This window comes from Peromyscus maniculatus, chromosome 5, assembly GCF_049852395.1.
Source record: "Peromyscus maniculatus bairdii isolate BWxNUB_F1_BW_parent chromosome 5, HU_Pman_BW_mat_3.1, whole genome shotgun sequence".
NCBI classification, from domain to species: domain Eukaryota; kingdom Metazoa; phylum Chordata; class Mammalia; order Rodentia; family Cricetidae; genus Peromyscus; species Peromyscus maniculatus.
The window spans coordinates 112,533,583-112,555,806 of NC_134856.1; the positions used below are offsets into that span (position 1 = coordinate 112,533,583).

A 22,224-nucleotide genomic window follows, 5' to 3' on the forward strand; every position below is an offset into this window, starting at 1 on the left:
CAGGCCTGCTGGAGAAGCAGCCTCCTTAGCATTGAAGACAGCAGCCTGGAGAAAGGCTGCTTTGATAGTGAAAGCGGTTCTTCCCCAACAGGACAGGCTGTGTGTACAGTCAGGCAGTCTGTAGTCTGCTGGTTTGGTTTCTGTCCTGCGGATTTGAAGATGTATGGCAAAAAGAACAGTTGGAGCGGCTCCTAATTTTCTCCTTTGATGAAGTGATACAGTTAGAATTGATGGGTTGAGCCAAGATTGACCATGCACAGTCACAAGCTAAGCAATCTCATCTGTATAGTGGGGACAATGACTGGTTTTGTTTTGGAAACTGGGGCTGCCACAAACTCTTGGATTCAGCCTTTCCAGTAGATGAGACTAAAGGCATGTGTTACCGCGCCTGTGTGACGATGACATTTTGATGGTTGTGAAAATTAGAGTTAATGCAGGAAAAGCATCCAGCAGAGAGGTTGTGTAATGCCTACCAATAGTGGTGGCCACTGTCATTAGTAAGCACAGAGCCTTAGGAAACAGGCTGGGGAGGTGGGGGCGCACAGATGTGGGGAGCACACAAGGCATCAGCCCAGGACCAGAATGCTTTGCCCTATTCATTCCACACAACTGTCCATTTCCCCTCTCTCCAGTTTCCGGACCTGTGGAGAGGATGCATTTTTTCGTCAGGATTTGCATTATTTCTTTGAGAATTATGCTGTTGTCAAAAAGACCACACAGCTCTGCTCCTGCCCTGTGGCGTGTGTTGTCCTTTGCTGGGGCTCTTAGTGGGTGAGCTTATTTGCTTTCACTGGGACTGGCAGGGGAACGTCTGCTCATTCAGTTTTGATGTGTGTGTGTGTGTGTGTGTGTGTTTTCCCCAGCATGTAAGCTGTAGTAGACAGACTTGAGGCTCAGAGGGAAAGGCCACTAAAGCCTCAGAGCGGCCAGAATTACTGTAGTGTTTTGAACAACGGAACAAGCTTTCTTTGGAAGTGAAACTAATCCTTAAAACTCCGACCAACCATGGATTAGCCTGGCAAGGGGACAGCGGATTGTCTTCATCTGGGACGGGAAGAGGAGCACTGTGGTAATGAGTAATTTGCCTGCTACACTATTTTATTTGCTTGCTATATGACTATTTAAATTCTGTTAGGAAAAAAAAAGTCTTTCAGGCTGCATGCTAACCCGTAGGTTCTACGATGAAAGCAAATCTCATTTTTAATTTTTTAAGTGGCTAAATATTCAAATAAAATATAGGAAAACAAACTAAATCGAGGAAAGAATTGCAGCCAGAAAGATATTTTCACTCATTGTAGCTGATTTCTTTGTTTCCCAACCAAGTGGAGGGGAAGAAATCACAGTAAGAATCCAAAATGACGCTGATCCAAAAACTGTTTGCTTTGGGGATATTTTTGTCCTTACATGTTAATGTGTACCCAAAGTTCTGTGCGAAATGTCCCTTGTTCCCAAATGACGAAGCCTTTCCACGAAGGCAGAGGAGAAGGGGAAGGCAAAAGCACTTTGTCCTGCCTTGCTCAGAACACTCCCCGGTCGACACCCAGGGGACAACATCTCCTTTCAGACAGGCGCTAACCAAGCAGAACCAGCTGAGCTCATGCTCCTCTCTTGCAAACATTTCCACCTCACCTCTGCTTCAGAGGAAAAGGAGTCCACAGACGGAGCGAGGCCAGCAAGAAGCGAACGCAACAGGGAAGACAGAATAGATGGAAAAGCAGGATTCGCTCCAGGTATTGCGTGACACAGTGTCACAGGATACTGACTAGTGGAAGCGTGGGTTTCATTTCCAGACCTCCGCACCTCTCCTCCAGCATCCCCATGGGCCACTTCTGTGCTCAACACAGGCTTTAACGAGCAAGAACACGTGTACAATAAACCTTAGCTGTTTGACATTCAATTTCAACTCGGCCTTTAAAATGGCATTAATGGTAACTAGCCCATCCCCCCCCCCCTCGCTTCAGTGCCTTTTGTACTTCGTTTGTAAGTTTTACCCTTAAAAATGAGGAATTCTTTGATTGTGGAATCTGGGAGTTACCATGCAATTTGAAAAAGGCTTTTGTGGCTGACATTTAAATACTTTGCTTATTACTCACATTCCAGTTTTCATTTACATACCTATCTTTTACAATAGAAAGAATTTATGTATTTTTTTCCACCAGAAATTAGAATATTCCAGGGCTCCAGCATCTGATTACATGCTATCCATTTCCTTTTAAAATGCTGTTTATAAATGACTTTGTTATTTTTAATGAAGCTGGAATGAAGATCAGTATGAGTCTTAATTGTGCATGCAGGAAGCCACCATGTGTGAAGAATCCTCACTAGCTCCCAAGGGGCATTGGGAAGGCGTCTGGGACTAGAAACCGGGGCCTCAGACATGATAGATATGTGCTACTACTGAGCTCTTCCTCCATGCCCCCAAACCTGAACTTTCCTGTAAACAGACAGCAGATTTCCTCCACTCTGGCCTGAAGATTGCTGATTGTGATGGTGGCCGCATCTTTTTATCCTTACTCTTTCCCTTTGAACTGCTTAGACGCTGCAGTGGGCCACTGCATGGGTGGGGCGTGTGTGTGTGTGTGTGTGTGTGTGTGTGTGTGTGTGTGAGAGAGAGAGAGAGAGAGAGAGAGAGAGGTGTATGTGTGTGAGTGAGACAGAGACAGAGAGGTATATGTGTGGGGTTTTTTTTTGTGTGTGTATGTGTGAGAGAGAGGTGTGTGTGTGAGAGAGAGAGACAGAGAGAGAGAGACAGAGAAAGAGAGGTGTGTGTGTGTGTATGTGAGAGAGGGGTGTGTGTGTGTTGCAATGACTTCATGAGTCCAGTAAGTCTCCAAAGCAAAAGTCCAATTTTAGGAACCATGATTAAATCTAACAGGATGACATTTTAAAGAAGCAGCTTGCTGACAAGTCAGGGGTGTGGGGTGTGGGGGCAAGGGTGTCCTCCTCTCAACCCTTTCTTTCTTCTTTGGGACTTACATATGTGTTTTGGGAACAGCAGGAAGGAAGGTCTCCAGGGGCCCCAGAGCACTTAGTATTGTGGGTGTTGTCCCTTCTTCCATAGCCACAGTGAAGAGAAGGGGAATGAAACCTGGAGAGGAGGGCTGTGCAACTTGTCAGGAAACTAAACAAACAAACAAACAAACAAAACAAAAAACCAGGCTTCCGTACCAGGTAAGACTATAATGGTAAAGAAGGCTTTCAGTCCACATGGGCATAAGATTTCAGTGCTCATGGGCAGAAAGAGGATTTCCACAAAACGTCATGTCTGCACATTTCAGGCACTTACAGCAAAATGCAAAGGTATCTAGGATGTGAAACAGGAAATTTAACCATTTAACCTCCTGTTACCCATGCGACTTGCTCCCCCATTACAGCCGGCAGTTCCTGTGTCTTTGGATACTTCTGGGGATGTGTCCCTGTCCCGGACCGTCCAGACCAACGGTAAATGAAAGCAATAACCATAAACCCGCTGCGGCCCCAGAAAACCTGCTGCGTCTGGAAGCGCCTCATTACCTTGTCAGTGTCAGGACATGGCTCCAGATTCCCCGCGGCCATGAAATTATATGGGGGCTATCACTCGAGCACATGGCCAGCCACAGAGGCGGGGGGGGGGGGGGGGGGGGCGCGCGGGGGGGCGGGGGGCTGCACGTCCCAGCCAAAAGGTCCCAACAGAAAGTTTCTCCTCTAAAGTACTTCAGCCCCAGGCTGTCTACGACCAAGATCTAACTTCTCCATAGCTTTGAGATTGTCGTTAGTGGCTGCTTTTGTCGTCAACAGCCTTTTGTCTTGTCCTGCTAATCTCTGCAGTGTGGGTCCTGGGACAGAGGGTCGGGTTTCAGCAGAACATGTGTTTCACTGTATGGAAATGTGCCCTGGTCGGCAGAGTAAACAGCGGTATCCGAGGAGGGAGACCCAAGCCACTGATTACTATCAAAGAGTGCTGGAGCCGTAAACAGTAATTGACCATCTTTTGAGAAAAGGTAGAAGGGCTTTAAGGCAGGGTCTTTTGTTGTCTTTAGCCCCTGTCTATCTACATTCACCAGGCCAGGATCATATATCAGTCTCCAGTTCAAAAGGGGTTTTTATTTCTTGATTTGTTATTTGCCATGCTGGGGATGGATCCCAGGTTTGCATTGCCGGGCAAGAGCTCTACCACTAAATCTACATCTCAGGCCACGTTCTTTCAATTTCCGATTGTGTGTGTAAAATAAAACGAGTCGAATTATTCTCCCACAATTGCAGTCAATAAACACTAATACAATAACAAGTTTCTTTCTTATCTCTTTAGGGAATGCAAATAGCAATGGGTCCAGCATCACAGAAACCAAGTTTACTTCAATTAAATACTGTTTAAAACAAAAACAAAAACAAGGCAAGAGAATATTGGTTTGAAATATAGAAAGAATTAAGACGTAGAGCTGGGGTCAGTCTTGCAGGCAACGACGCAGGGCTGTTGTTCATGCCGTGTTCTGCAGGAGTGCCCATCGACCAGGTTTTCAACAGGGCAATTGCAACCAGGTACCTGTGGACTCCTGCTTCCGATTTCTTTCGTCTCAAAAGTCATGCTGATTTTTCTCCTTTCTCCAGTGTAGCTAAAGACTAGCCCCATACCCCTTCCCTGCACGCAGTCAGTTGTGATGATCCGGCCTTGAGGATTCCGTCGGCCTCCGGTATGTACAGCTGAACTTATCCTGGCGCCACTTTCCCTCCTGTACTTTATGCAAGCAGACAGGTGTGCACACATTTTGTGCTCTCCTGAGGAATGGCGTATTTTCCATAACTCACCCCGTATAGAGATTGGATATTTTATTAAAAATTTACAAATACACTGACCTGATTTGCAATCTTGAACTCAAAAAGTGTATTTATTTCCATATGAATAGATGAATTAAGAAATTCTGTCTTAGGTGTCAGAGGGATGTATTTTTAAATCTCTATAAACTATAATAGAGCACTTGAGGTAAACTTACCCAAAACATACAAAAAAAATGTGCAATAACTGAAGGTCTAACAAAAACACACTCTTCACTCCAAATTGATTTGGGTGTTATTTCTCCCTCTTTTTTAAACCAGAGGAGAAATTCAGAGCAATAATGTCTGCTAAATCACACGTTCACTCCTAAAGGGTTCTCAAAATTTGAGCAAAATTGAAAGCACTTCTGGAGAAAATAGTTGTAAAAAATTGTTACTCTCAATAAGCACACGTGTGCATGTATATCCTTTTAATACTTATATTAGTCTGTACTCATTGTATGAAGTGACGGTCTTCTTTATGATATTTTTATGTCTGTTTATCGTGAGCTTTGATTTTGTTCACCCTGCCCGGTCCCCTGCCCCTCTCCCGTCCCTGTTTTGCTCTGACTGGGCCCTTTTTGCTTTCAAGTCCTGTTTTGTTCTTGAGTCTAGAGGCCACTTGGGATAGGATACTTGTTTGAACATATATTTTATTCATATCTGAGACTCTAAGATTATAAAGTTTTACTAGTAAATCAGAAACAAAATATTTTTTTGCATTGGAAATCATTTAGTGCTTATGTGGCCATGTGGTAATTTATTATATTTAAAGGAATATATAAAATTACTTACATAATTATTTTATTTCACTGTCTCCTCTATTTTAAATTTTGCAAAGGGAGTTAGTTCAGCATTAGAAAAGAAATCTTAGTAAAATATTCAAGTTTCAATTTTAAGTCTAGTTAAAAGTGGAGAAATGCTTAAAAAGCAATAGATGTGGGAAACAACTGTTGAAGGTAGTTTTCACCTGGGTCAGACCTTGGAGAACTTGGTTGTTACTAATATATAGTTTGTATTTTTATATTCGTTTTTGTTTTATTGGTTTTATGAGTTTAAAGTTTTAGTAAGGTTTGATTTCTTGTTTATTTTATTTTTAAAGACAGTGATGAAGACATGAAAGGGCCCTCAGATTTATGTTTTGGTAAGAAATGAAATGAAACACTTTTAAGATTTCCTTGTGGAAAGTGAAAAGTATTAAGAAAACATTTGGACAAGGTTCTAATGGGACCTTTGGGACCAGATTTAAAGTCTATAATTTAGAGAGAAATATTAGGACACTTAAACTTAGCAACATAATTAACATTTTAGTTACATTTGATATTAATTAATAGTCAGGCTCTGTTTTGAGATTAAAGCGCTCCAAGGATTCATTTAAAAAGCACTCTCTTCATCAACCACCAGGGGTCGCAAGAGAACACACAATGCCCGGATCGGTTGACTTCCTTTTCAGAGACAGCAGACAGTCTGGGCCACCTACCACAGCCAAACATTTGTCATGCTCCCGGGGATAAGAGGAAAATCACATTTTCAAAGTTAGAAACATGAAGTTAAAACCTGGATTGGAAAGCTTTCTAGATTACTGAAATAAAAAGTAATTGCGATTTGAATAAATGCTTTTGAATATGTTTTTTTTTTAAAAAGTCATTTAAAAATGGTGTTAATTAATAACAAAGAGCTAGATAGTGTACGATTCTGTGTATATGCGTGTCCTATCTCTTTGGTGACACAGACAAATTAGTGATTGCTTAGGGCTGGGGGAGGCATTGAGTGGTAGTTGGGGTGGTGGTTAAGGAGACGGGAGTGCCGCTTTAAGTGAGCATACCAGACTATCGTTAAATTGATTATAATGATGGCTGTATAGTTTTGAACGTACTAAAAGCCTTTGAATTGTACACTTCGAGTGAATGGCCCTCCCTTCACAAATCACAGTGCAACAAAACTGTTTAAACAAAGACTTAAAATATAGCATTGTATAAATATGAATGTGGAAATTCCCAGATTTACTTTCTTTCTATTCTGGGGGTTTGCATAACCAGTTATGATGTATCTTGTGATTTAAATTTCATTGAAATAAATGTGGATTGGTTTTTGTTATTTCACGTGAGTCCTAAAGAGTTGGTGGGTGTTCAGGTAGAGGAGCTCCTGTGGGTGGGGAGAACCCAGTGCCGGGGCCCTGGATGTCAGCTCCTGGGCCTTCCCTTCCGCTACCCTTTACCTTCCTCGAGACAGTCTTCCTTTTTATGGAATGGAGGGCAGGACTTGATCACTTTGATGACATTTTAGTTCTACAGCACTCATGGAATCGTCTCCGTCTAGTGGCATCTATGTGACCTTTTGGACGTTTTGGAACCCTCTGAAGCGTCTCCAGCTAGCCCTGTTCCATGTTTGCACATTGCTTGAAGTGAGGCAAAGAAGCCGCCTTATGGTCTGAGATTGTTAAGTCTGCTTTGGAAGCAGCTGTTGGAACCTTCTGCTAAATTACTTGCATTTGGAAGTCTGAATAAAACGTTACCTATATTTTAAAAATTTAATACATTTAGTTTATTTCATTAAAATACGTAATTAAAATTATAAAGATTTCCAAAATTGGAATTTCATATGTAATAAATGATCTAGCAAGCAGTCGTGTTCAATTATACCTAATAAATATACAGCTCACCTATGCCCCTGTACTTTTAACTCAGCATTTTAAAATGTGGAAAGTGGTGACACACATTTTTCAGATATATGAACATTTTCAGAGAAATGTGTTTTGAATCAGAAAGGAACAGTCCGCACTGATTACCTTCATACTTGTTCTTAACCTTTCTTTTGACGAGGAATGCTCTTTTGAGGTTCACTGGAACTCTCTCATTTCACTGGCTTCGTTATTAATTACATCGCCCGAAATCATGATGGCATTTTTGTCTCGTCTACACCAGCAGCTTCAAAGATATGGAAACAAGAAGCCCAGCTGTTGTACTCCCCTGCATAAGAAGCCGCTGGTCCTACTACAGTGGTGGCGGGCATGTGTCACCTTCCTTCAGGACCTTTTCCTGTTTCAGAAGCAGGAGGCTTATGCTGTCCAGGTCCAGGGTTATCTCCACCCTTCTCTCCTGGTTGCCTCCCCATAGACATCCAAAAGGGCTCAAAGGAGTTAAAGCTCCCTAAAGTAGCCACGTCAGAAGAATTGTCTTCCGCCATGCAATCCTGGATGCGCTGGATTGCTTTTCTTCGGCCATGCAGTCCTGTATTATGCGCGGGTTTACTTTCCTGTAGTTTGTTCTTCCTACAGCAGTGGCCCTACCTACTAGCCTCATTTTTTTTTTTTCTGTTTTAATGAATTTTTAGAGTACAAAATAATGGACTTGGCTATGTCATTTTCTGACGTGGATATCCTTCTACTTTGCTCATGTGTACACCCCACTACTTTCTCTCCACTCTCCTCCTGTGAGACACACAACATCCACCTGTCTTTTATTGACTTCTCCTGTCACCCCCTTCCTGATCCTCTTGCTTTTCCAACGTGGTTCTCTCTTTACTTACTTTTAAAATTAATTTTTCTTCATCCTTGAGCATTTCATGCATATATACAATGCAAATATGATCATATATCACACATCATATCCTATTTTCTTCCTCCAAATCCCACACAACATAGTCCCTCCCAACTTCCTGTTGTTTCATTTTTATTTTTTTACTCCACTACGTCCAATTATTGCTGCCTACATGTGTGCAGGTGTAGGGCATCCCTTAGAGCATGGGAAATCTACCAGTGGCCACATCCTCAAGGAAGGATTATACGACTCCCAGCAGCTATCCACCACCAGTAGGTAGCTCTTCAGTAAGGGGCGGAGCCTGCAGATTACCTACCCCATCTACACACAGATCTACACACAGGGATTTTGGTTGGCTCGCTCTTGTGCAGGTGACCACAGCTGCTGTGAATCATGGAAGGTGTGATAGCCACGCTGTGTCCAGAAGACATTTCACAACATCCCTTCCCATTTTCTGGTTCTTGTATTCTTTCAGCCGCCTCTTCTGTGATGTTCTCTGAGCCTTGACAGGATGTGTGGGGGGTGTGTAGTTAAAAAACAGCAACAAACCATGTACGGCTGGGCACTCATTCCTTTGACCATTTATGTAGTGTTCCACTTATCCATAGTCCATTGCAAAGAGAAGCGTGTCTGACCAAGGTTGAGAGCAGCCCAGATCAATGGCATAAACATAAGCATTTAGAAATCAGTTTGACAGCATTGGCAGCTAGCAGGTTCTGCTCCGGTGCCTATGACCTCCATTCTCCATGGGCTTCTGACCAAAATCACCGTACCAGGCACAAAATTCCCTCCTGGGGAGCAGACCTCAGATTCAATTAGAAAGTGATTAGTTACCCCATAACAGTTATGTACCAGTGGACCTGGCTTGCCCGGCAGGCCGGGGTTATAACGCAGGGCCAAGTGCTGGGAAAGGCCACTGATGTCCTCAGCAGCCTGCAGGGAGGAAGATTCCGGTTAGATTTGGGTTGATTTCTCTATGTACTCCATCCACAGGCAGCGGTGTCTTTAGAAATAAGGTCTTATCGTGCAGTGTTCTTTTGGGCGCCTTGGCTGGCTCCTTGACCCTTAGGGAAGTATTTCATGCCTTGCTCTTAGATTTTCATTTAATAAGTCATTCTGGGAGGCACACTTTCCACCTCTGCAGGGGATTTCTGTATAAACTCTATTTTTTTTTAAGTTATATTTTGAAGTTAGGTTACTCACTAGTGCATTTTCACAAAGCTTTTTAATATATCCTCAGTTTTGGTTAACCTATCCACTACTCTGTGTCTTCCCCACCTCTCACCCCCATGCCTACTTAATAACCCCAGGATTCCCCCCCACGCCTTTCTTTTCACACGTACACGACTATCTTTCCAGTTACTACTATTAGTTTCTAAAATATTTTCTTTATTACTATTTTATGTGTGCACGTGTTTTCTAGCATTTTTATATGTGCACAGTGTACACTCTCGGTGCCCTTGGAGGCCAGAAGAGGATATTGGGTTCCCTGGAACTGGAGTTACAGGTGGTCTAAATTGCCATATGGGGGCTAAGAGCTGAACCCAGGCTCTCTGCAAGAACAGCAATGGCTCTTAACCAGTGAGCCATCTCTCCAGCCCCCAATGACTGTTTCCAAAAAGTAAGTTGCACCATAGCAGGCTGCCAAGTGCCCCTTCCTTAGCCCTGCCTTCCCTTACCTAGTTTCGCAGGTATTCCCATGCCCCTCTCCGCATAAGCATAAGTAAGCCCTTCTGCTCACAGTATTCCTTCCATTCCTCTTTGTCTCCTGTTGTCTCCTCCTCCTCCTCCTCCTCCTCCTCCTCCTCCTCCTCCTCCTCCTCCTCCTCCTCCTCCTCCTTCTCCTCCTCCTCCTCCCCCTCCTTTAATGCGCCCCACCCCCAATGGGTCCCTTTTTGGTTTCCTGTGGTCTACTTGTGTTCCAAGTTAAGCACACAACAACAAACAATCTGAAACTAGGATCCCCACATGAGACAGAACATTCAGCTTTCGTCTTTCCAAGCCTGAGGTACCACACTCGGCTAAATTTCTCAGTTCTACCCAGTTGCCTGCAAACTTCACGATTTAGTTTTTTTCTTACAGTTGAGTTTATATGTCACATTTGTATTATTCATTCATCAGTCGATTGATACCTAGGCTTATTCCATTTCTTAGTTACTGTGAAGAGAGCAACAGTGAACTTGAACGTGCAAATGTCGAAAGCCCTTTGGGGATCAGCCCAGGAGGGGCATAACTGGGTCATATGGAAACTAGTTTTTTTTTTTTTTTTTTTTTTTTGAGAAACTTCTAACTGATTTCCAAAGCGGCTGCACTAGTTTACACTCCACCGAAGTGTGTAAGAGCTGCTCCTTTGCCACACCCACGCCAGTATTTGTGTCATTTATGTTCCTGATGACAGCCTTTCTGAATGGAGAGAATCTTAGAGCAGTTTTACTCTGCATTTCCCGGATGGATAACAATATTGTGCTTGGTAGATATTTTTTCTTGTCCACTTTACATGAGCTAAAGTTGTCTGAGAGGAGGGGACCTCAGTTAAGAAAATGCCCTCATATGATCAGGTTGTAGGCAATGCCTGAAAGGCATTTTTCAAATTAGTGACTGATGGGGGAGGGCCCAGGCATTGTGAGTGGAGCCATCCCTGGGCTGGCGGTCTTGGGTTCTGTAAGAAAGCAGGCTGAGGAAGCCATGATGAACAAGCCAGTAAACAGCACTCCTCCATGGCCTCTGCATCCGCTCCTGCCTCCAGGTTGCTGCCCTGCTTGAGTTCCTGTCCTAGCTTCCTTTAATGGTGGACTACAGTGATGTGGAAGTATAAACCAAATAAACCCTTTCCTCCCCAACTTGTTTTTGGTCATGGTGTTTCATCACAGCAATAGTAACACTAACTAAGAAAGATATCGAGCGCAGTTTTTCGGAAATTAGTTTTTATTTTTGAGAATATAATACAGTTATTCACGGAAATATGAGGATATTTACTCACAATATCCCTCCTCCAACTTCACCTTTACCCTCCCAATGTCCTCTTGCTAACTTCATGTCTTTTTTTTTTTTTTTTTTTTTTTTTTTCGAGACAGGTTTCTCTGTGTAGCTTTGCACTTTTCCTGGAACTCACTTGGTAGCCCAGGCTGGCCTCAGACTCACAGAGATCCACCTGGCTCTGCTTCTCGAGTGCTGGGATTAAAGGCATGTGCCACCACTGCCCGACTCTTCATGTCTTTTTTATTGCTTTAGAATTCATACTTGAATGTGTTTTCATTAAATCTAACCTCTGTTCCCTGTCCTCAAATTCCTTCCCTGCCCACCCCTCCCCTTCCCTCCCCATCTCATGTGTTTTACTTTTAAACCCACTGAATCCCCTCAGTGACACCAGTAAGTGTGTGGGTGTAGGACAATCTACTGCATCATGGGTAGCCTCTCAGGAGCCACATCCTTAAAGAAAAGCAAGTCTCTCTCCTCAGTTGTCACTTGCTAATAACTCCTCATCTCGGGGTCAGGCTTCATGATCCCCACACCTATGAAGGCTGGGATACTGTCTGGCTTGATTTTGTGCAGGTCTTGTGCCTATAGCCACAGCTGCAGTGTGTGTAATTGCACATTCCTGTCCAGAGCACAGAGCTTCGCTGCAGACTTCCATCACCTCTACCTTTTACAACTTTCCCAGGCTCTCTTCCAAGCTGATGCCTGAGCTTTGTGGAGAGATATAGATAGATATAGATGATATCAATATAGATGATAAAGATGTAGATGCTATAGATGTAGTTATAGAAATCCCATTTCAGGCTGAGTATTTAGCAGTATCTTATTCTCTGAATGTTGACCACTTGTGGGTCTCAGTATTAATTGATTCTTTTACAAAACAAAATTTCTCTGATGAGGGTTGAGAGGAGATGCACTAATCTATGAATATTAAGAAAAGTACTTAAGAGGCAGCTTAATACTATGTCCATTTAGCAGAATAATAGTAGTAAGTTCTCTTCTAGAGCTGATGACTTACCCAGCCACTGGTTCTTGGCTTAGTTAATGGTGTCAGGCATCATTTCAATCTTGTGGAGTGGGTCTTAAATCCAATCAGAAAGTGGTTAATTATTCCAATAACATACACACCACTATTGCACCAGTGGGTATATTTTCAACTCAAATTTTTATTAAATTGGGTCTTCCTCCTTTTGGTTAATTTGGCTAAGAGTTTGTCAATTTTGTTTATCTTTTTAAAGAACCCACTCTCATTTTATTTTTCTGTACCGTTTCATTTCTGTTTTGTTAATTTCAGTCATAATTTTAATTATTTCTTCCAATCTACTGTTTTTGGGGTTTGAGATGTTCTTGTTTTTGTTAGGTCTTAAAGCATAGAATTTATTTCTTTATTGAAGGTTTCTTAAATTTTTTGATGCTGGCATTTATTGTTATGAACATTCCTTCTAGCACTGTATCCATTTTTTTGTAGATTTTGATATGCTGCATTTTCATTATCATTCAGCTCTAGAAACATTTTAATTTCCCTTTTGATGTCTTCATGTGACATATGCATCACTTAATATTGAGTTGTTTAATTTCTGAAGTTGTGTACTTTTTGTAGTTTTTATTGTTGATAACATCCATCTTTATTTTATTGTGGCCAGTAGGATACAGTATGTATTCCAATTTTTCTGTATGTGTTCAGTCTTACTTTGTGTCCTAAATATTGACTGATTTTGAAGAGAGTCTCATTCTGCTGAGAAGAATGATTATTCTTTAGTGTTTGAATGAAATATTCTATAGTTGTCTGCTAGGTCTATTTGACTTATGATGTCATCCAATTCCAGTGTTTCTCTATCATTTTGAGAGTGAGGTATTAAAGTGCATTGGTCATGATGTCTCTTCACAGCAATAGAACAGTAACTAAGATATATCTCATGGGGAGTTTCTTTTCTTGTCTTGTCTATTTGGTGTTCTGCAGGCTTCTTGTGCTTGGCTTGGCATCTTTTACTTGAGATTTGGGAAATTCTCTTCTATGATTTTATTGAAAATGCTTTCTATGCTGTGCTGAAATATTCTTCTCTTTCTTCTATGCCTGTAGTTTGAAGATTTAGTCTCTTCATGGTGTTCTAGAGAGCTTCTATATTCTGTTCATGTATGTTTTAAAATTATCACTGATATTTACTATGTAATCCATTTTTTTCTGTCTTGTCTTCTAGCCATGATACTCTGTTTTCCACGTGATGCAAGCTGTTGGTGAGATTTACCACTGAGTTTTTAATTATTGAGTTTTTTTATTTCCAGCATAATTTCAGTTTGTTTTTTATACAGAAATTCTCTTTATTGATTCTCTTTTCATTTCTTGGGTTGACTTCCTTACTTCATTCTGCTCTTTGTTTTTGCTTTCTTGGAATGCGTTCATGCCTTATTTGATTTATTTGAACACAGTTATAACTATTCTTTCAAATTCTTTGTCTGGGAGTTCTTCCAAATCATTCTTATTAGGAGCTGTTACTACAAGACTAATGATCCTCCAGGAAGTCATGTCATCTTGTTTTTTCATGTTGTTTTTATTTCTGTACTGGATCTTGAACATTTGGAGTTAGTTTGTTGCTTGGACCTTTCTTTCCTTCTTTCTTTCCTTCCTTCCTTCCTTCCTTCCTTCCTTCCTCCCTTCCTTCCTTCCTTCCATTCTCTCTTCTCTCTCTCTCTCTCTCTCTCTCTCTCTCTCTCTCTCTCTCTCTTTCTCTCTCTCTCTAAAAGTTCAAGTCATATTCTTTCTTATAGAGGCGGTATTTGCAATGTTCAGAAGAGGACTAAGTTGTAGTAGAGTTGAGGTATCGTTTTCCTCTATGGGACTGGCATTTAGGGCCAGAGACTTATCTCAAGTCTTCCTCTGAGGGTATGACATCATCCTGTATCATTTTAGGCCTCTTGCTTCTGTCTGTAACTTTTGCTGCTAATTTTCAAACTCCCTGGAATCTGACCCAGAGTCAGATCCAGTTTTTACACTGGATCTGCAACTTCTATCGAAGCAGCTGGGAGATATGGAACTTTGCATGCACCTGTGGTCATAACCTTGCCTCATCTACTTTTATGTTCTATATATAACTCTTTAAAAATCTAGATTCTGGGGGCTGGAGAGATGGCTCAGAGGTTAAGAGCCCTGGCTCTTCTTCCAGAGGCCCTGAGTTCAATTCCCAGCAACCGCATGGTGGCTCACAACCATCTGTAATGGGATCTGGTGCCCTCTCCTGGCGTGCAGGCAGAACACTGTATATATAATAAAAATAAATAAATCTTAAAAAAAAAATCTAGATTCTGAATTTGAAAGAAAACATGATATTTGTGAGTCTGGCTTACATACATTTCCCTTGTGACTTGCTTCTTTGATGTTATATATCATATCTCTTAGTGTGGTGAGCCCTTAATTACATAGGCAGACTTGTGGGACTGACAATGTGACTGAAGTCATGTGATCACCTCTACTAAATAGAGTGAGTGTTTTTTCCCCCAACTTATTCTGCAATGAGAACACTGCCTTATTTCTTAGAAACACATTGAAGCTACATTGCTTTTGTTAGTAATTTGCTGTTATATTTTCTCAGTTTGATCTTTTTTTTTTTTTCAACAGGGGGAGCCTCCTTTATCCACAGCTGTCCATCTAGAACTCAGGTCATGCAATTTCTCTACCTCAGGGCAAGGTGAGGCCACCTAAGTTGGAGAAGGTCACCTGTCTGAATATACTGGCCACCAAGGGCCAGTTTTTTCAGACCACACAGCCATTCTGTGCTGATAGGAGCAATGTCCTCAGAGATGGGCATCTGGGGGTGGGGGGGCTTGCCAGGTCAGGAGGTAGCAAGTCATAGGAGAGTTTCAGAACAAAGCCCAATGGCTCAGGAGATAAGTTCTTCACGTATATAATAGTCCAACATTATGTAGCATGGAGGACATATGTATAGTGAGGCATTACCACATGGGATTCCAGTATACACTTGTCAGGAACAACTAAAGAGGCTTCTGTTTCAGAATCAGAAAACACTTACTGAGTAAAGTCTTATGATGTTTTATGGACTGAAAATCCAAGGATACTGTATAGAGTTGAGTTCTAGCCTCCAGTTCCTTATCACTTATATGGAAGAAGTATTACATTATATCAACATAATGCAGACATGAAAAGATACAAAGTTAAGTTCTGTATGATTAGGTAGATACTTGGGTGAAAATTATCCTAGTGGTATAAGATAGTTCAAAATGGTAATCTCTGGATTGGAGATGAGTTCACTGATAAAGTATGACCCTATCACCAGGCTCTGTTCTCCATACCCAGCATCCTTTCCCTCCTTTGCAGACTAGATGAATGGAGTGAGTAAATGAATGAAATGCATATTATACAGATGTGTCTGGATGTGTGCAGACACCATCATTGTATCCGCCCTGACCCCTAGGAACTGTGAGTTGGGTGAATATTTGTCTTGACTCTGAAGTAGATGAAGGAGTTGTGCACACAGCCTAGTAATGAACAGTGATGTAGGAACAGCAGGGACACAGGGAATGTAAGCATTAAGGCCTTTGTTTGCTTGCTTAGCTACTAAGTGTGCGATTTTGATTTTCCTACCACTGTGCATTTATATCTCTTGCTTAGCATAGTCAGAATCTGCCAGAGAACGAAGGAATGGAAACTCTGATGCCTTAGAGTCAGAATGAGGAGTGCGCTAAGAAGTCAAAATATTTGATTAAGCATGGGGCTGAGTGGTAGGGCTGAGGAACTGAATCCTCCTGGGGGTGGGGTGTGGTTCTGTGCGCTATGTTTATGTGACAGGCTGTAACAGCTATGATTTTCAGCAATGTCCGATCATGGGTGCTTTCTCCTGTAGCTGCACTTAGCCAGTGCACTCTTATTTATTCCTCATCTGTGTGCTATGACACAACTTACCAACTCAGAGACTATATTTTCACACCAGTGCATACATGCAGCGTTTTCCTAGAAAAGGAAACTGACTTTTTCCGACTTGCCAGAGATGCAGTCTTGGACCAGCTCATCTTTTAATCTTTCATACTACAAACAAGGTTGACAAAACTCTGTTAAGTTATGCCAAGTATGTCCCAACTAGGCACCCATCTTTGTTACACAGTATAACGTACACAAATTCATTCACTGTGTTGCATTCTTGGAACTGGCCCTGAGGTACCAGAACCAAGCTCTCTGGGCACTTGGGCCATGCCTGGCGTAACATGAACTCAAATGCCCTGCTTTCCATGCCTGAATCAGGCATCCCTGTGAAAGAGAAATGCATTTTCTTTCTAAAATTATGGTTCACTAATCACAAAGTTCTTGTTTTTCCCAGACACAGGAAGCCTATTTTGTGGTAAAGAGGCTAGCATCCATAAATCAAATATTTTTTTTTACAGAAGTTTAAAGTATTGTCCTTAATTTGAAAGCAAACACACAAACATTAGTGTTCTTTTCAGTTCTTTCTTGTGAATTTGAACATGTGGCAGCACCTGGTTCAACCTCCTCATACTTACTGACCTGGTCATTGCTGCTGGGGTCTGTAACCCAGACCTCACATCTGTACTACAGGGAACCCTAGGGGAGGATCTGGGGAAACCTTCTCAGCTCTCACATCCATAACATAGGGAATCCTGATTTGAAGAGATAGGGAGCTAAGGCTGTGTGGATACCCATTCCTGGGAAAGGAATCTGGCATGCTGTAGGGCATGTGTACCAAAAGGAGATTAGAAAACATAGACTAGATGCACACATTGCACTATGGACAATATAAAATGTAGAGCAATAAGTAAGTTATTTCAAGTTTTTAACTGTTGATGAGCAAACAACAGCTGCTAAGAGACATGAGACTGAAAGAGAGACTGAAGAGAGATGAAATTAACCAGCATAGACATTTTAATAATTCTTTAACTTTAAAATGGAAATTAAAAAATGTATTTGTCAAATGGAAGTAAAAAGTGCTTTGGAGATGAGGTGTTGCTTTTGTTTCCACAAGAATCAAAGGCTGTGGATTTGTTCTAGGTTAAGATGGATCAGGTTTGATCAAGAGAGACCTTGTGAAACTTGACAGGTGGTATCTCTCAACAAAGGTTATAGCTGGTCTTCCCAGGACTTGGTCATTATCTCAAATTTTTTCAGGGACCCTTAAAGATGTCTTTGCCCACAGACAACAGGAAGCAACCTGGAGAACACTACACCTATATTCTCAAGAAGTGGTATGGGTGGTGTTTGGTTATTTGGTGAGTTATGGATGTTTGTTATCATTTAGGGGAATATAGGAATATAGGATAAAATGACAACTATTAATCTCAGATATTTTGCATTTGCATGGATTTTGGTATATTGACACAAATTTAAAGTTATTTTTGTTACACTATATATATATGTTTCTACTCTTGTTTGGGGTATTATGCTTATGCAGCTCATTTAAAAATGCAATGTATAATTAAGAAATGAGGTTAGTAGTTAGTCTATAATAATCAAACTTGTAGTCACATTAGGTATGTTTTCAAGGTTAAATAGATATATTTAGATAGATAAATGTGGTAATATATTGTGTACCCTAATAAACTTGCAGAGGATCAGAGGACATAGCCAGCCACTAGATTAGACATAGAGGTCAGGCAGTGGTGGCACACACCTTTAATCCTAGCACTTGAGATCTCATGCTTTTGCTTGGGAAGCACACATGCCTTTAATCCCAGGAAGTAATATGGCAGGGCACAGAAAGGTATATAAGGCAAAAGGAAACAGGAACTCACTCTCTTTAGACTGAGGATTTTGTAGAGGTAAGAAGTAGTGGCTGGCTGTTCTGCTTCTCTGATCTTTCAAATTTCACCCTGATATCTGGCTCTGGGTTTTTTTTATTATTATAAGACTATTTAAGATCAGAACAACATCTGGTACCTAATGTGGAGCATGAATTAATGAAAAAGCCACTTGTCTGTGGCCTTGGAGGCTCCAGCTCAAGCCCAAGCTGCATGTGGCTGGAGTCTCCATCCCACATGGGCCAGAGTCCCTAATCTGCTGGCTAAGTTTTTGTTGCAGCCTCTCTGCAGCAAACTCCATAGGGTTTTTTTTTTGTTTTGTTTTTTTGGCTCATAACAGATAAATGGTCTTCAAACACTTTAAAGCCCCATAGAACATGGCATTTAAAATGTTTTGTTAGCATAAGGTTTTCGTGACAATGAGACACATCTGTTTCTGGCAGCACCAGGATTTACTTCAGAGAAAATGATAGGCATCAAAAAAACTCCTTATGGAATTTGCTTTTAATGTGACAAGGCTAGCCATTTGGGCAAGAAACTTCTTTGCCTTGACTGCTGACAGTATGCTATACAAACTGGACATGCAGGATATACAGGAAAAAGACTGTTGAACTTTGCGAAAACAAGGCAAGACAGTCCTTCAAAATTCCTGCTTCATTGAAGAGTCTGCCAGATACTCTATGCCTGTAGGCTGAAGATGGATGCCCCAACATTGTAGAGGAGCTTTGGGTGACCATCGAGGCAGTCATTTGTCTTTATCATTTTTAGAGTTTTGGAAGTTGCTTGTAATACACTTGTTGTTTACTCAGGTAATATTGCACTCTTCTGAGGTCTTTGATGGAGTTAAAGACTAAACAATTAGAGTTTCAGTTTTTCTTAGTTATGATAGAAAGTAAATTAGGTATAAAACTTTGAAGTTACTAAGATGGGATGGATGGTGGAGTGTTTTCTCTGAATTTGCTAAATACAAATGGACTGAATATTGTAAATATAATTATTACTTGATAACTGTTTTGTTGCATATAGTTTTACTATGTTAAAGTTAAACCTTTCATTTTCATTTAGACAAAAAGGGGGAAATGTTGTGGAATATTAATTGAAGATGTGTAACATTTATTTATGTTTTGGAACATTTGCTTAATGATGCAAAGATATGTTGCATTCCTTTATATTGCATTTGTTTAACTCTGTGAAGCTGTATTACTTTGCCTGTCTAAAACACCTGATTGGTCTAATAAAGAGATAAATGACCAATAGTGAATCAGGAGAAAGAATAGGTAGGTCTGGTAGGCAGAGAAAATAAATAGGAGGAGAAATCAGGAAGAGGAGTTCAAGGAATGAGAAAAGGAGAGGAGGATGCCAGGGGCCAGCCATACAGCCACATAGCCAGATAGAAGCAAGAAGGAAAGAAAAGATATACAGAAATAGAGAAAGGTAAAAGCACAGAGGCAAAAGATAGATGGATTAATTTAAGTTAAGAAAAGCTGTCTAGAAACAAGCCAAGCTAAGGCTGTGCATTCATAAGTAACAATAAGCCTCTGTGTGTATTTATTTGGGAGCTGTTTGGTGGGCCCCCAAAAGAGTAAAAGAGCAAAAACAACCAACTAGAGCTTGTGCTAGCTACATCCTAGTGATGGAGAAAGCCAAGCTTTTCCTCTATGCCCAGGAACAGGACAGAGGCCCTGACTTTTACCATTTTATTCAACACAGTTTAGAAGTCCTGGTAACTAGGAAACAGGAAGAAATGAAAAGCAACCAAGCTGGGTGGTGGTGGTGCATACCTTTAATCCTGGCACTCAGGAGGCAGAGGTAGGTAGATTTTTGTGAGTTCAAAGACAGCTTGATCTACAGAAGGAGTTCCAGGAAAGCTAGAGCTACACAGAGAAACCTTGTTTTGGGGGAAAAAAGAAAGAAAAAGAAAAGCATGTAAAGAAGTCATTAGGAAGAAGTCAAAGAATCTACAAAAACTCCACTAAAGGAAGGCAGAATTTTAAACTAAAGTTGCAGGTTATAAAATCAGTAGCTTTTCATATTCCACTCATTTCCCCTGTTTTTTTTTTTCCCTTTTATCTACCTGTCTCCAGCCTCCCCACTCTCTCCCTCCCTCCTTCAGGGTTGATATGGAATCCAGGGTCTGTGTCTGCGAGGGAGTGCTCTGCCACTGAGCTACACCCCTAGTCCTGCAATCAGGAGCATTTGTATATGTTAATAAGAAACTATCTGAAAAAAGAAAGCAACAAGGCAATTTGTAACTAATAACTTCAATTTATAATAACCACAAAAAGCTCAAATACCTGTAAGTAAATCAAACCAAGGAGGTGAAAAGCCTGTACATGGAAAACCACAAAACAATTATGAAAGACATTGAGGCTGCCATTAAAAAAATGTTCATGAATCAGGAGAATTAACATTGTTTGGATGGCCATACAATCCAAAATAATCGATCGAGCCAAGGAAATCTCTATTAAAATACCCACAATATTATTTTTATAAATAGAAGAAATTCTGAAATTTGCACAGAACCATAGAAGATTCTAAAATGCTCTACATTTAACAATATTTGGCAACAAGAACACAACTGGGGACATGGCGTTACTTGGCATCAAAATAAACTGCAAAGCTAAGGTAGGAAGAAAGGTGTCACACTAGTGTAAAACCAGACACATTCACCAACAAAAAGGGATGCAGAACCCAGAAATGAACACACGTTTACAGATTTCAGTGCCATTTACCATTAAGTTCCAAGACTGGCCTCAAGGACAAACATCAACAGTCACTTCGAGTAAGCGGTGCTAGAAAACTGGATCTTCGTATTGTTGACCCCAAAACATGGTTCTTACCTCAAAGGGATAAGAGATAGTTTATTCTTGCGGCAATAGTCCAGAAACATGCATAGAAGTTGCCTCCAAGGACATGCGTAGTGGAAGTAGTTATATGAGATGTAATTAATGACAGGACCAAGACAGTTATAAATTGAGCCATCTATCAAATTCATTTCTGGGGAATCTTGGCAGGTTACAGCAAACTGAGAAAACTCTTCTACAAGGATCAGATGTTGTTGGATGACATTCTTAGCATTTGGATTAGTGGAAGCTGGTGGTCTGTTTAGAATGGATTTTAAAGATTTTGGGAGTTACAAGTATGTTACATCAGACACAGGGGTGACAATGAATGGCAGTACCCTATTGTGGGTGTGGCTGAAGATGGGTATCGCCCAGCTTTTCTGAAGCCTACGTGAACGTGTTTCTAGAATAAATTGACACAGATTTGAGATAATAAATATGAGTCTAGGGGTTTGTTTTCTGTGTTTTGTAGCTCAGGTGGGGTTAGCAGTACCTGGCAGAGTCCTTTTTCCTCTAAGCTGAAGAGTATCTTCCATGTGTTGTCTTGTTCCAGTGATAAATTCAGTTGGGTTTAGCTCTTGTTTATTTAGTTCTTTGTCTCCCAGGAGTTCACTGTGGAGACCCTGTAACCAGTTCTCAGTTTTTGGCTATTGTTTAAAAGAGTCCCTTGTAATAATATGTAACATCTCCCTTTAATGGCGATGGCTCATCCAGTCATTTGTCCAATTTTATAGGCTATCTAGTAATTATTTTATGAAAAGATAACAGATGTTTTCCAAAAGGGATCAATCTCAGATTTAGAAGTAATGGGAATGCCTTTGGCTTAGGAAGCCCAATACAAGTTTTACAAATGGATCTAAATATTTGTCCACTAAAATAAGTTTTATGATTATAATGAAATTCAGCAGGAATGTCGCAAAAAAGAATAATTGTTTTTAATGAGCTTTTCCTACTACTAAGGGGATGGCTTCCTGGCAAGAGAAAATTTTAATCCATTGGGGAAAACATATGAACCAGCAGTCAGACACATTTATGTCTTTGTGTTGGAGACACTGGGATGAACTCCAACTGGTAGGCTTTAAATGTCCTATTTGGCAAATAGATAGAACATAAAATCTTTGTTCTCAGTGCCAGTGTTGTGTTAATGTAAAGCTTTATTATCGTAAATAGACATCTAAGCTTATTTTTTTACTTTAATATATTTAATTTTGATCTTGGAAATTATTAATAACCTTTAGTCACAGTGAATGTATATACAATATACAGTCTTTAAGTTTTTAGCCCTTTTTTGTTTTGTTTTTGAGACAGGGTTTCTC

General features: G+C 40.8%; 1 long non-coding RNA gene across 1 annotated transcript; it reads left to right on the top strand.

Moving 5' to 3' along the window:
* Window positions 1-650: 650 nt before the first annotated feature.
* Window positions 651-7,295, top strand: LOC143273451 (uncharacterized). The gene is made up of 3 exons (XR_013051547.1): window positions 651-1,730; window positions 4,588-4,670; window positions 6,196-7,295. It is a non-coding gene; the product is annotated as an uncharacterized LOC143273451 (long non-coding RNA).
* The last annotated feature ends 14,929 nt before the right edge of the window (window positions 7,296-22,224 follow it).